Source organism: Cyprinodon tularosa, unplaced genomic scaffold (genome assembly GCF_016077235.1).
Source record: "Cyprinodon tularosa strain WSP-4 unplaced genomic scaffold, ASM1607723v1 ctg366, whole genome shotgun sequence".
Lineage (NCBI taxonomy): Eukaryota > Metazoa > Chordata > Actinopteri > Cyprinodontiformes > Cyprinodontidae > Cyprinodon > Cyprinodon tularosa.
The window spans coordinates 21,008-36,543 of record NW_024039081.1 but is presented as its reverse complement, the minus strand read 5'-3'; the positions used below and the strand labels follow the sequence as shown (position 1 = coordinate 36,543).

At 38.7% G+C, this 15,536-nt stretch overlaps 1 protein-coding gene across 1 annotated transcript in view; it reads left to right on the top strand.

The window, feature by feature from the left end:
- The window catches only part of myo1g (myosin IG), a 127,059-nt gene that overhangs the window by 95,283 nt on the left and 16,240 nt on the right, over positions 1-15,536 (top strand). The gene's annotated exons all lie outside the window — the stretch shown is intronic.

The following is a 15,536-nucleotide window of genomic DNA, read 5'->3' as shown; positions in this document are numbered from 1 at the left end:
TTATGCTGATCAACCGACACATTTTAAATAATTTTCCAATTGTTTTGCCAAGTCTTGACATTTCCACATATGATTTCAAAATGTTAATACTTATTCAATACCATCGTCCTCAACATTTTACTTCCCATCCTTAAGCTACTAATTTTTTCTTCAACCAGATAAGATTAAAGTTTTTCTTTGTAATTTCTTTTCTACTTCAGCTAATTTCATACTTTTCAGCCTATGTTGTGAACTTTGGCTTCATTCTGCTCTGTTTCTGGACAGGAAGTAAGCTTTTCTGTTTGCTGCTAATTCATAACACGCCTGACATGTTTCTGGAAAGTAGGTAAACCCCCCTTCAAAATTTCTTTATACATTTTTCTAGAAACTTGGGAGACATTATATTAAGACCCTTCTAGTGCCCACATTCAAGACATTTTTTGATATCATGTATGGTTTGGCTGTGCAGCTTTTAAGATGAGTTTGTTTCTGCCATTTTACTGCCAAATGATTCTACCCTACAAAATCTTATACAATAAGTGGGAATGCTTATGCATTCCCACTTATTGTTTTTCACTTTTAATTTTTCTGACTCTAACTAGTCCCGCAGTTTTCAACTGATTTCAACAATTTTGGTATCAAAACGTTCAGCTTGTTCAGGAGAATTCTGCTATGTCTTTTGGTAAAGATATTTTTTGTAGTTTTCGCGATATTCAGCTTTTTCTGCGTTTTTTTTGTCCCATTGAAATGCATGTAGAATTCTTAGATTTCAGCAAAATTCAGCTAAACCTTCATCATCTTTGACCTTTGACCACTCAACATTTTACTTCCCATCCTTAAGCTACTAATTTTTTTTTCAACCAGATAAGATTAAAGTTTTTCTTTGTAATTTCTTTTCTACTTCAGCTAATTTCATACTTTTCAGCCTATGTTGTGAACTTTGGCTTCATTCTGCTCTGTTTCTGGACAGGAATTAAGCTTTTCTGTTTGCTGCTAATTCATAACATGCCTGACATGTTTCTGGAAAGTAGGTAAACCCCCCTTCAAAATTTCCTTATGCATTTTTCTAGAAACTTGGGAGACATTATATTAAGACCCTTCTAGTGCCCACATTCAAGACATTTTTTGATATCATGTATGGTTTGGCTGTGCAGCTTTTAAAATGAGTTTGTTTCTGCCATTTTACTGCCAAATGATTCTACCCTACAAAATCTTCAGATGATTCAATTGTTTTCTGCAGTTTGAAGTTTCTGTTGACTTCCTATCACATTTTCATATGTTCTTCAGGTTAATTTCAGCTTTTTTCATTCAGCAAAAGCATTCCCACTTGCTGTTTCTCCGAAACAGCTTTTTCTAGTCTCTCTTTGCTGTCGACAGTGATTCTGAGTGAGGATTTTCCTCTAGAGAACTTATTGTCATATTGATAACTGTAAAACTGTATCTACTTTGTCAGTTGCTTTGGATAAAATGCTTAAACATAAACATGTAAACAGACTTAATTTCATAAATTAATTTTATTTACGTTATAAATTATTAGGGCACAACTACTTATTCTATTACAATTACATTGATTAATCTGTTGAATATTTTTTCGATTAATTGATTAATAATCAGATATCCCTAAAGAGGAATTTTTTACCAAATTAAACCAGGTGAAACTTACGGAGGAGGATTAGGACCACTGAAAAAAAAAAGTTACGTGATTTTAAAATTTTATTTTAGTTTAACATGGGAAAAAAGTCAGAATTCGGACTTTTCTCTCAAAATTCTGACTTTTTTCTCAGAATTCTGACAGCTAACAAACATGTTAGCATCAAGCAATAGCCATGTCTGTTTTAGAGACTAGCTCTCTTGTTTTAATGACCTTCTGTTCCTCCATTAATGAGGGGACCCCTCGGGCACGTAAAAAGTTGCCTATTTCCATCATTTTCCACCAATGTGTGACTGACCACCTCAAACAACTCACATCTGTGTCAGTGAAGCTGAGTGCTCCACATCTCTTCCTTCATGGTGCCCATCTACATTAAGATCCAATTTTCTGAGATTAAAGTCAGAATTCTGAGATAAAAATCAGAATTCTGAGATAAAAATCAGAATTCTCAGAAAAAAATCAGAATTCTGAGAAAAAAAAATAATGTCTTTTTTCCTCATGTTAAACTGAAATGAAATTTAAAAATCAGTTTTTCAGAGGCCCTAATCCTCTTCCGTAGAAACTAAAACTATGTTTACATTTTTTTTATACAATTTTTGTAATTCAAATGTCCATATGTATAGAATACATTTTGTTCCATTATTTTAGCAATTAAATGACATATTTTGTAAATGGAAAGGAAGTCATAATTATTGCTGACAAGAGCATAAACAAAGTTATCTTACATGACATTATCAATTAAAAGAACACAAAAGCTTTTCAAAAATTTAACTTTGTAAAACTTAAAAAATAGGTTTTGAGTGTAACTAGCCAGTATGTATCGCCTCTCTGCGCTGATCCGGTTCCCCACACTCAGAACTTATGCATTTAAAAATGGAAACTCCTGTATGGATCAAGAATTAAACGGCCGACGTAGAACCTGCTGCGCTTTAAGAGGCGTTTGCTTCCTTACAGAATTGTTTCCTCTCAGTTAGTGAATGAGAAACTGGAGCTGTGACCCAAACAGCGTTACGTAAATCATGTTTATCAGCTTCATGAGTGAGTGCCGTTCAGAATAAATGGACTCCTCTGACATTTATCACACTCGTCATCCTGGAGTCTCTGTTGGGCTCGAGCGGCGTGGGTTTTCACGCCGTGCCGACTGGTCCGGCTGCTCGTGTTGGTGTGTTGTCATAATGCTGCCTGCTGAGGCGGAGTTCGACTGCAGCCTCCTGAAGCATTAATCCTCCAAATCCTGCCAGTTCTGCAACAAGTGACGCACCAAGGAGGCACCAGGCAGCGCATGCTGGGTGGAAACTTGATCTTTATTCTCTATTTATCTGGAGCTTTACATGCAGGATGCAGACGTTGATGTAGAATTGAATCACTCATTTGTAAACTCTCCCCAGCTTTATATCTGCTGCATCATAAACTTGTGTCTCTGACCCTTGACCCCCTATTTTGCTTTTGTGGGTTTTATGAGTTTTATTTTGGCTCAGAGGGGGCTGTCAGGGTGACCTACAGCAGCTGCAGATCTTCTCTGAGGGGAGTTGAACTTCAGGGAGCCGTTGCATCTCGTCATTGTGCCGCCATCTGTGGTGAAATCAGGGGTCGTGACCAGAGGCGATTCTAGAGTCTGTGGGGGCCCCAAGCAAAAAATCCTAGGGGGCCCTTCTGACCAGTGTTCATCACCATTATGTTAGGCTATAAATAATCTGACACCAATGAAAAATGTATTAAATAAAACCTTTTTTTTCCCAAATGTTCTAAACGCAAAATATAAAAGAATAAAAGTAAAGAATAAACTAATAAATTAAAATAAATGTATAATAAAAAAAAAAAAAAACAGTAAATTACTTTAAAAACCCAATATAAACTTTGTACAAAATATAAAGTAGCTATAGTAAGTGTAGTGAAATTATTAGGGTCCTATACTGCTTCCAGAATTGCTGCTTACGGGCCTTGGCTTGTGCAAATGCAGACATAAGTCCTCCAGATCCAAAGACCTTCGCACACTATACTCTATGGAAATAAGCGGCAGTCCTGAAAGTCTCTCTTGAGACATGGAAAATGAATCATTTTCCTTCAGCTTAGTTACATACCGTAAATCCTCTAATATAGGCCCGGGCCTTTATTTCACTCAAGTGCATCGCGGTCCAGGCCTTTATTGGAAAGAGGCCAGAATTATAGACAGGCCTCTATTGCTATTTGAGCAAAACAGACTACCAGTGGAATGAATAAAAATGAGATTTTGTGTCTATTTGAACCTATAAAACACTAGGTTCATTTATTGAAAAAGTACAGTTACCATGTCTCGCTTGGTTTGAAGTAAAAAAGAAAAAAAAATCCTCCAATTCTGTTTAATCCTCCTCCTCAGTTTCCTCCTCCTCTTCATCTCTCCCTTTAATCTCCTCATTACTCGCGCTCCTCCTGTTCTGCTGCGTGTCTGTTCTCTTCCTCGCGCAGACGGGCAGCAGTCAGGGCCTGTCGTCCAGCAGCGCAGGGCTGTGGTACTTGTATACTACCACAAGCATAATGTTGAGGTATGCCCAGAAAAAACGTTTATAGCCCCGGCCTGTATTACACTGAAAAAAAAATAGAGGTTGACCGAACTTAAATTTTCTAGGCAACGTGATGCATTTGGTTTTTTGAGTTTTCCTTACTTAAATTCACTGTGGTTGAGTTTACAAAGATTTTTGAGTTCTGCCAACTTAGGTTTTTGGAGTGTTACATAGAAATTTTGAGTTCTACCAACTTAGGTTTTTGAGTTTCACCTTTGAGTTCTGAGTTCTATCAACTTTGTTTTATGAGTTTGACATATAGATTTTGAGTTCTACAAACTCAGATTTTGTAGTGTTATCTGCAAGTTGAGTTCTATCTACTCAGTTTTTTTAGTCCTACCAATCGTCTTCACTACCAATCATTCAACACACAAAAAATTATGTTAATACAACATTTTTATTGCTTCAAGTCAAACATTGTATCAATAGATACAGTATAAAACCATGTTCAACAACATAATCTTAACTGCACAGATCAAAGTAACCTGACACTGGACCAGAATGTTCTAGATTCGTAAGAGGGAGTGATGATGAGGGAAAAAACAGTAAGACACCGATTTAGTAAAAGGAAAACACACAGGTAATTTTTTGTGAAGTAAGTGTATTAACATATATGAAAAAATAACAGTTTTACAAATTTGGACGGCCTTCAGTTTGTTTTTTTCAATTGTAGTCTCTTTAAATTGGGTGCACCCTTTAAAAAAAATAAAATGAAATAAAATGTCTTGTTTCCCAACGGAAAAAGAAAAAGGTTTTCCCTTTTTATCTCTGAGTTTTTCTTTTTAGTCCTACCACTCCGACAGGACGATGAATGCAAAAAAAGAAAGTCCTCTTCAGTCCAAATCCTTCTCTTCAATCCAAATCCAGATGTTCACACGGTTGGCTCGCCATCTCCATTTAAGGAGAGAATCCAGAATCCAGGGTATCCAAAAAACCCAGCCTGCATAGCACAACAGGGCTTAGTTAAATCCATTCACTTCTTGTTCTTAACTGTACAGTTTATATCTCTCCAAGTATGATAAATTTCAGTGTGTAATGTAACTTTTCTAACTCATTACGAATTAACTGCTGCATTACATGGTTAACATATAAAATGTTAATGTCACTGTTTTTCTTGTAAAGCAAATAAAATCATGAAAGCAAAAAATCCACATGTAAATAATTATAAAACCACTTACAGTTAAACAGTAAATACCCAAATCGGATTAAGAAAGTAAAATAATGTAGTCTTGTAATATTGTGTGCCTGAGTGCAACAACACTGCACTACATAAAACAATTTAGAAATTTCATAAGTTATTACACTCAACTTAATGTCTCTTTTCATTTGTACAATGAAAAGAACAGGCCCACTCTTTTCTCTACGCATAAACACTCACCCGCACATGCGCGACATAAACACGCACGCGCACATGCGCATTATAAACACGCACGCGCACGTGCGCGGCTTTTCCTTTCATCAGAACGTGAAAAACATGTGAACTCATGCTTCAACTCGGTGACAATACACCACAAGGGAATGCTAACTCACGGAGCTAACCGCTAACTAGCTGTACTTTGCAGCACTCACCGGGAAAAGAAAAGATTCAGAAAACTGGTAAGGTCCCAGGGTCGTTCCTCCGTGGTTCTCCAGATCCATAAAAGCACAATGTCCGCCAATCTTCTCAAACACGAGGGAAAAAGGCTGTGCACTTGAAGAAAGGGATAGGAAACCCCGTACCGTAGTGGGCGTGTCCATGAACAAGTGTGCATGCCCATGAGTTTACAGCTGAGGGAACTCAAAAAATCTTGTATAGGCGATTTAAAACTCCTTGTTAAACCAACTTCTGAGAATTTGAGTTGGGCAAACGTGTATTTATTTGTTAGATGTCAAATTTATATTTCTGAGTCGGATTACAATACAATTGTGTGTTAGAACAACAATTGCCATTTACTTTTTTAACAGTGTAGAGACCGGCCATTATTTACCTCCTCTGACAGCGAGACCGGCCAATGTTAGAGTCCCGGCCGCTATTGGAATACAGGCCAATATTAGAGAATTTACGGTAATTGCTTTCCAATTTACTGAACGATAGGCCTACAACGTCACCCATTCGCTAGGCCACGTTCATTTTCATTAAGGGAAGTCATCCACCTGGGCTGGGCTGGATTTTGACTGGGCAAAGCCAATGTCAATCAACATTCCATCCAATCTGAATTTTTATATGCAGTTGTGCTTCTCCTCAGTTACTATAGCGTTGCCACTTCATGCTCGCCTGTTGCTGTTTATCTACCGGGTGTACAGCAGCTCTCGGGGGGCCCCCCAGCGGCTCGGGGCTCCAAGCAGTTGCTTGGTTTGCCTGTTGACAAGGTGCGCCTCTGGTCGCGACCTCTGCTGTGAGACTCATCGTCTCCTGATGAAGGAGGAGGATGACGAGGATCTCAGGACATGAGATTCTGCTTCGGTCAGGTTAAAGATCAGCCGGAGGAAGAACCTTGATGTCTTCTTCTTCTTACTCAGAAGGACTTTTAAAAAGTTATTTTTTATGTAAACCGAATATTAAACATTTATTATCATATTAAATACCAGATGAAAGCCATATTAAATATGCAAGCTAGGCAATGATGTCATCAGGGGCTTAACTCGCTGAAAAATTTGTGACAGTTTTGGACTCGCCTCAGATCGTCAGAACAGGCTTTCCAGACTTTTCTTTTTTGCATCATTTTGACACATTTCTCTGCCATGTTAACCATATTGGCCCATTTGGATGGACGGTTGATGCCCGCAGCTGATGCAGACGACTGCGGTGGCGGAGATACTCTGTGATGGAGAAAACCTGATGAAAGGGTTGGCTAAATGGCTAGCTTTGGCTAACGGTTGTGAATATTGGTCCTCTGACCTGCAGGGGCGGTTCCTCCTGTAGGCAGAGGCGGGTCTCACTAATTGGAGCCACTTGGGCTCTATATAAGTTGAGCTCAACTAACACACTCTCTCTCTCTCTCTGCTCCTCCAGGTACTCCCTTTGTTGTTTGGTTCAGTTTGGTTTTGGTTAACACTCAGACACATTCTCACATTCATGTTCACCCACTCATACACTGCACACACTAAACATTCTTACATACTCACATCTCATCTCTGTTTTATTTATTTAAAGTTATTTATAGGTTACAATAAACGATTGATTGGCCTAAACCATTTTGTGTCCCCTCCTTTTTGTCATGGGCACTGAGCCGGCCTGTGACAAGTGGGGGCTTGTCCGGGATTGTTTAAACGTTATCTAACTGTCTGCTCAGTGCAGAACATCAGTCAGATCTGTGCCACGGTAACGATGGGACGCCATCCCGCCGTCACCAATGCTGCATAATGTTCCCATCAGTCATGATGAGATGGAATGTCCCACAAATCTAACATTAATCTCCACATTTCCCAGTTTTAGATTTAACTCTCTATCAGATTTATAATTTTATGTGTTACTTTAATTGTATTCCTCAGGATGTTGAAGTATGAAAACTTGTGAGACGTTCAAGAGACATTTGTTTATAAGCTGGGAAATTATCTTCAAAAGCGCTTGATAATGATTTATTCTAACTAAATATCTCATATTTTAGTTTGTTTCCTGAAGCCCGGCCTCCCTGGCCTCCTCTGCTCCTTTTATTAATGAATCTCCTCATTTTTGGTTCTCAGTAAAGAGGCTCTGCAGCAGGAGGGGATTTATCATTAGGCAATACCAGGCAGTCGCCTAGGGCCCCAAGTTCCTGGGGGCCCCATAAAACTGTGTTTCCATGTTTGGTTAATACAATTATTCCTTATTTGTGTGCATTAATTATGTTTTTGATTAAAATCCTTTTGCTAAAATGCCATCAGAACACTGATAATATTAAGTGTGTCTCAGCCCCCCCCCTTCAGTGTCCACCATATTGGATCAGTCCATTTGCTGCACATGTTCAGAAAGGTCCAAACAGACAGCAGCAAACCATTTGAAAACAAACCATGCAAAGAGCAGTGTTGCCAACTTAGCGCTTTAGTCTCTATATTTAGCCACTTTTCAGACCCCTCTAGCACTTTGATTTCTAAAAAGCTCCTAGCGCCAAATCTAGAGACTTTTTTCTGCTACTGGAGTCTTTGGAGACAACATCTAAAAGCAGCGAACTCTGCTCTCCAGAGCGAGTAGATTTGTAACCCCGCCTCCTGCTCTCCTCTATCTTGTCTGCTGTCATGATTCATGCAGCTATTATTTCATCCAAATGAAAAATGGAGAACAGATAAGCAGATCATGGCTTGTCTACAGTGAAAAGAAGGACTGGGTTATTTACTTTGGCCTTTTTGGAAACACAGGAAGGAGCAATCAGCTAAGTGAGCTTAGTGCTTGGAAAAAATCTTTCATTCCTTTAGAGACAAAAGTCAGCTGAGTACAAAACATAGAGAGGAAAACAAGAAGAAAAGGGACAAGAAGAGAGGGACACAACCTAGAACAGATAATGGATGTCTATTCTATTAACATTTCTACATCTGGAGAATGGGGATGAGGGACGCAGCCTAAAACTGCATAGGGACTTTGACTCCTTCCTCCTCATCCCCTCAGTACAGACAGCTGCGCCTGAATCTGAGGCCGTCTCGCTTCACAGAGCCGGCGCCGAAGCACGGCGTTGCACAGAACTAGGTCAGCGGAGGCAGCATCAGCAGCACGAGGTGAAATCTGACTTCAAAGCTGCTGCGTCTGATTCCTTGTCACTTCCCATCGGTTTGTTGTTCCCTCTGCGGCGCGTGTTCCTACTCTTCCTACTGCCTTCTGATCCGACTCACCCATTCATCCCTGACGCTCCCCCTCCTGAATGTGCGTCTGTCGGTATGTCTGCAGGGGGAGGAATATGGGTGTGTTTGTGTGTTTTGGGTGGGGGCGGACCATCTGCTGGGACAGCTGGGGGATCCGGGATGGAGACCGAAAAGCAGGATTTAGGGGTTTGATCGGCTCTGGACCAAAAGGCTGAGGAGCTTTCTTTATTCAGGAAACTAATTAATGAAACAATTACATTAGAAGCACCTCAGGCTGAGCCGCCATGTTTGGATGGAGCAGAAATGTTCACACTTTCCAGACAAACTACATTAATTCCTTGTTTTATATTTGAATTATAAATATTTGAATTTCTCCATCACGCTGTAATTAAAGATCTGAAACCTTCAGTAAAAGATTAGGAACTCTAAATTTGTCTGGCTGCAGAATCGATCACAAACCGATTCCGATTAATTTGGCAGTGACTCATTGAATCATTTCCTCTGTTTTTCTCATTAGTTGATAATGTTCTGACCTAATTTTGTGGCTTTTATTACATATTCTAGAACAGACTCACTGCAGGAGCCTTATTGCAGTTTTCCGTTACCTGTCAGGAAATTGGTTCGGATGATGCTGTGACAACTTTTTTCTTTCCTGGTTTTCTTTACATAAATTTTGTTTTTCACATAAAGATAAATACATGAAAGGATAAAAAAAAATGCATAACTTTACAGCAGAAACTCATTCAGTTTTTAAATGGTGCAGAGAAAATCCAAATTCATCTCCTTTTACAGATTTCCCTCAGTCATCCTATACAGGTGCTGGTCATAAAATTAGAATATCATGAAAAAGTAGATTGATTTCAGTAATTCCATTTAAAAAGTGAAACTTGTATATTATATTCATACATTACATACAAACTCATATATTTCAGATGTTTATTTTGTTTAATTTTGATGATTACAAATGACAACAAATGAAAATCTCAAATTCATCATATCAGAAAATTAGAATATTGTGAAAAGGTTCAAAATTGATGGCCCCTGGTGCCACACTCTAATCAGCTAATTAACTCAAACCACCTGCAAAAGCCTTTAAATGGTCTTTCAGTCTAGTTCTATAGGCTACACAATCATGGGGAAGACTGCTGACTTGACAGTTGTCCAAAAGACGACCATCGACACCTTGCACAAGGAGGGCAAGACACAAAAGGTCATCGCTAAAGAGGCTGGCTGTTCACAGAGCTCAGTGTCCAAGCACATTAATAGAGAGGCGAAGGGAAGGAAAAGATGTGGTCGAAAAAAGTGTACAAGCAAGAGAGATAACCGCACCCTGGAGAGGATTGTGAAACAAAACCCCTTCAAAAATGTGGGGGAGATTCACAAAGAGTGGACTGCAGCTGGAGTGAGTGCTTCAAGAACCACCACACACAGACGTATGAAAGACATGGGTTTCTGCTGTCGCATTCCTTGTGTCAAGCCACTCTTGAACCACAGACAGCGTCAGAAGCGTCTTGCCTGGGCTAAAGAGAAACAGGACTGGACTGCTGGTGAGTGGTCCAAAGTCATGTTCTCTGATGAAAGTAAATTTTGCATTTCCTTTGGATATCAAGGTCCCAGAGTCTGGAGGAAAAGAAGAGAGGCACTTCATCCACGTTGCTTGAAGTCCAGTGTAAAGTTTCCACAGTCAGTGATGGTTTGGGGTGCCATGTCATCTGCTGGTGTTGGTCCATTGTGTTTTCTGAGGTCCAGGGTCAACGCAGCCACATACCAGGAAGTTTTAGAGCACTTCATGCTTCCTGCAGCTGACCAACTTTTTGGAGATGCAGATTTCATTTTCCAACAGGACTTGGCACCTGCACACAGTGCCAAAGCTACCAGTACCTGGTTGAAGGACCATGGTATCCCTGTTCTTAATTGGCCAGCAAACTCTCCTGACCTTAACCCCATAGAAAATCTATGGGGTATTGTGAAGAAGAAGATGCAATACACCAGACCCAACAATTCAGAAGAGCTAAAAGCCACTATTAGAGCAACCTGGGCTATCATAACACCTGAGCAGTGCCACAGACTGATCGACTCCATGCCACGCCGCATTGCTGCAGTAATACAGGCCAAAGGAGGCCCAACTAAATACTGAGTGCTGTACATGCTCATACTTTTCATGTTCATACTTTTCAGTTGGCCAACATTTCTATAAATCCTTTGTTTTTATTGGTCTTCAGTAATATTCTAATTTTCTGATATGATGAATTTGAGATTTTCATTTGTTGTCATTTGTAATCATCAAAATTAAACAAAATAAACATCTGAAATATATGAGTTTGTATGTAATGTATGAATATAATATACAAGTTTCACTTTTTAAATGGAATTACTGAAATCAATCTACTTTTTCATGATATTCTAATTTTATGACCAGCACCTGTAAATTGAGTTTTGTTTTTTGTTTTTTTTTTACTTTGCTGCTAAATGTTCAGAAGACATTGGGATAATTCTGACTTTGTATTGTTTATAATTTCATGCATAAAATTTTTATATTTCTGTCCATTTTTTTACTATGTCTCTAAAGCTGCTGTATGACTTAAGAGAAAAAAATTCTGGATTAGCCCGTTTTAGCTGTAAGAAATTTTACTCAGAAAAAGAATTTTAAGAATGTCCTAAAAATGTTGAATCTACATAAAACACTACAATCATACATAAATATTTAACTTTTAACAAGAATCTATTTAACAAACCTTAAAAACTTTAACCGACAAAGCTCAGTAGGGTTCTTTCCCTGTCTGTCCCATTGAAGCTATAAAAGGTGGGAGTAACCATAGCAACCAGAGATTTTGTCTTTGCTCATTAAAGTCGTAGGGAAATCATATTTCAAAGTCAAATCATCCTGACTTAAACATGTATATAAATATACTCTTTATCAGACCATTTTTTACCAAAAGTTAGAAAATTTATATATTTTTAAAAATCCTGTCTTAAAATCTGTTTTTGTTTTTCCGTTATCTTCTGCAGGCCAGTTAGTTCTCGTCAGCCTGAACACCTAAATTCGGCCAATCATATTCATATGATTCATATTGATTCATATGTCGCAGCTAATCTACGCTACGGTTGAAATCAGAATCCTTTCCTGTCCCATTGAGTTGCGTCCCAGTGTTCACGGGGATGGACGTCTGTGTCTTCGGCAGGCGTAGAGCTAACAGAACTGGCAGCGTTGCGAGGCAAGGGCTCAAACATGGACGGCTGGAAGCCTTCTACACCAAACCAAGCTTCTGCCGCCCTGGCGTCCTCTTCCACAACATCTTCATCCCCGCTTTCCTCCTCTAAATAAAAAATGGATGACGGAGGAGACTCATCCACGACCTCCGACACTAAACTCTCCTCCTCTTGCATGTTTCCGCTGTCCATAGCGTTCCTTGACAGCGTCGTTTCTAAGTCACCAATTTAGTGCTACTTGGTCCCAATGGAATTTCCCAATGGGAACCTGCTAGCACTAAGTTGCTAACTGGTTAGCAAGATGCTTCCAACAAACCGGCTAAAATCAAACTTGCTTGTGAACCTTCCGCCACAACAATCCCGCCCCCTTAATAATCGACCAATCACATTCACTTCATTCACTGGTGTAAAGTCGTGCACCACTCAGGGGGAATTCGGAAATGCAACGGTTGGAACAGCTGCTTCCCTACGACTTTAAGCAGAGATGGCAAAAGTACTCACTTTCCGTACTTGAGTAAAAGTACAGATACTTGTGTTAAAAAATACTCTGGTAAAAGTGGAAGTACTGATTAAACTTCTTTACTCAAGTAAAAGTAACAAAGTACAGGCTTGTAAATTTACTTAAAGTATAAAAGTAAAAGTAGAAACCACTTTTTTCATGCCGTTGCCTACATTTTAAATGGATGTCTGCCAATAGGACTAGATCTCCGTTGTGTCCATTTTCAATCATCTCGTCGTCCATGCTACTATGCTAACGCCACCGCCACCAAGCTGCAATGATTTGCCGCCAATGAATACCGCCGAATCTGTCGATTCATCTTGTAGTGGTGCGTCAAATGCAACATAGATTCCCATCCAATTAGATTGAATTTGGTATTGATGACGTGAAAAATAATAACGGTAACTCCATTGAAATGATTCAAAACTAAAGTAACGAGACAATTTTTTAAAATGTAATGAATATAACCTTCCAAAATCATGACATTATTATCGATTTATAAAAGGGCCAAAAACTTGGTCCCACCCCTCGTATTTACCAAGGACTTACTATTGGCTGTCCACCTGAAAATACAGTTTGTGAGAGTTGTTGTGGAAAAATGATCTAGAAATAAGTAAAAACTTTTTAAATTAAGTGTATTTACCCTTAATTACAGTAGGTAAATGAGATAGTTTGCCAATGGAATGAGTAATTTTACTCTTAAAATAAGATAATTAGATAATATGCACTTAAAATAAGACAATGCAATTGTGTTTTCTTATTTTAAGTGTAAATTGTCTTGGTCTATTGGCAAAATGTCTCTTTTACCTCCTCAATCTAAGAAAAAATGCACTTATTTTAAGAAAAAATAACTTTTCTAGATTTAGATTTTTTCCAGTGATGAAGATATAAAAAGAGATGTTAAAAAGTGGGCTGACATTTTTTATTAATGTTTGCTCTTTCTACAAACCATCAAATCCAGTACTTGATAGATTTTTTATGATGGCTTCCCTTACTAAACCACCTGCAGCAACACGCAGGCCTCTCCAGAGGAACCTTTGCTTTCTCAGTGAAGGTGAGCGATCCATGCAAACACAAATCCTCTTACTTCACCGAAACCTTGACAAATTTACAGATGGTTTTGTTTCCTACAAACATTATTAATGTAGCTGTAATTCTGGGTGTTTGAACATGTTAAAACTGAAGTATTTCTTTTTGAAAACGACTTAATCTGGTAGCACAGTTGTGCATCTCAGCTAAAGCTTGAATACTTACGCATGTATCAAGGCTGAGACCACATTGAGGTCTATTTATCCTTGTGTCAACCTGACTGGAACTACATCTCCCAGCATGCATCTCCTTCAAGACTGTTGGAAGACCATTTCAGGTGACGGCCTCTGGAAGCTGATCAAGAGAATGCCAAGAGTTTTACGAAGCAGTAACCAAAGCAAAAGATGGCTACTTTGAATAATCTAGAATATGATTAATTTGAATCAATCTGACTGGATGATCTGGTTGAACTGTAAAGTGCCTTGAGATGACATGTGTTGTGAATTGGCGCTATAGAAATAAATTGAATTGATATATGAGTTTGTGTGTATCAGAGAAAATGAAAAATAAGCTTGGAGGATGGAGCTTAAACACTAGAATCATTCTATCTTTGTATTCTATGGCTTTGACCTAGAAACCGTGTTTTAATGTCATCTAGGACAGTAGTAGAGATGTATGTTTATAAATATCACCCCCTGTAGAATCAAAGACAGTGTAGGACATTGTGTCCTGTTTATGTTGGACTTTTCACTGGAAAACCATGAGACTCTATAATCTTCCCATTTAAACGTGATTCCAGCTGATTTCATCTGCTTGTCCTCTGCAGAGTGTGACTGAATGACTGACTGAGTGGAAAAACTGCTGTTTTTCAGGGAATAATTCAGTGTCAGTTGTGACCAAATGTTTCTCTCATGATAATCAGACCCAGTTTTCATCCATAGAAAAACCCATTATTTAAGTCTGCTGTATCTTATATTAAAGACCTACTATAAAACTACTTTTTATTTGATATGTTTGGTCATCTTTCGCCCCTTTAACCCTTCAGTAACTTGGTTTCTTTTTGCCCTGTATATTGGTGTAAATTCCCAGTTTTTTAGCTACACTGTCTTTATTACGCTGCTTCCACTAGCCTTTAGGGATCCCAGATATGATGTCAGTTGGCTAAGATTCATGACAGCCAGATGATGCCAATGAGTCCAGGGAGCCAACATTTAGAATAAAGTACCAAAAAAAACATAAGGTTTGTTTAAAAACTTTTAAAACCGCTTTTCAAAGTCTTTTTTGTGCCTAGAAAATGCCTTGCTGCATCAAGATACTCAAACAGCAATAGAGTTGATCCGTTCTTGCGATCATCCCAGCCCCAACCCCTTTCCAGGGGAACAGAAGACCTCGCCTGTTCAGCCAAGCCAATAATTCTCTTTAACGACCCCCCTTTCAGAGACATAGACAGGTATGGGCCATTCCAATTTGACTGGATGATCTGGTTGAACTGTAAAGTGCCTTAAGATGACATGTTGTGAATTGGCGCTATAGAAATAAACTGAATTGAATAAAACTCTGAAAACTTATATATATAAAGTGGTTAAACTGGGAGGAGGAGAGTAGATTTATTTTTTTTAGGAAATCCCTGATTATTATGACTGCATTAAAATATTTAGTCACTGAAATGATGGATGGATGATCAATGGATGGATGATGATCAATGGATGAATGGATGATGGATGGATGGATGATCAATGGATGGATGATGAATGGCTGATGGATGATGAATGGATGGATGATGAATGGATGGATGATGAATGGATGGATGGATGATGGATGGATGGATGATGAATGGATGGATGGATGATGGATGGATGATGATCAATGGATGAAT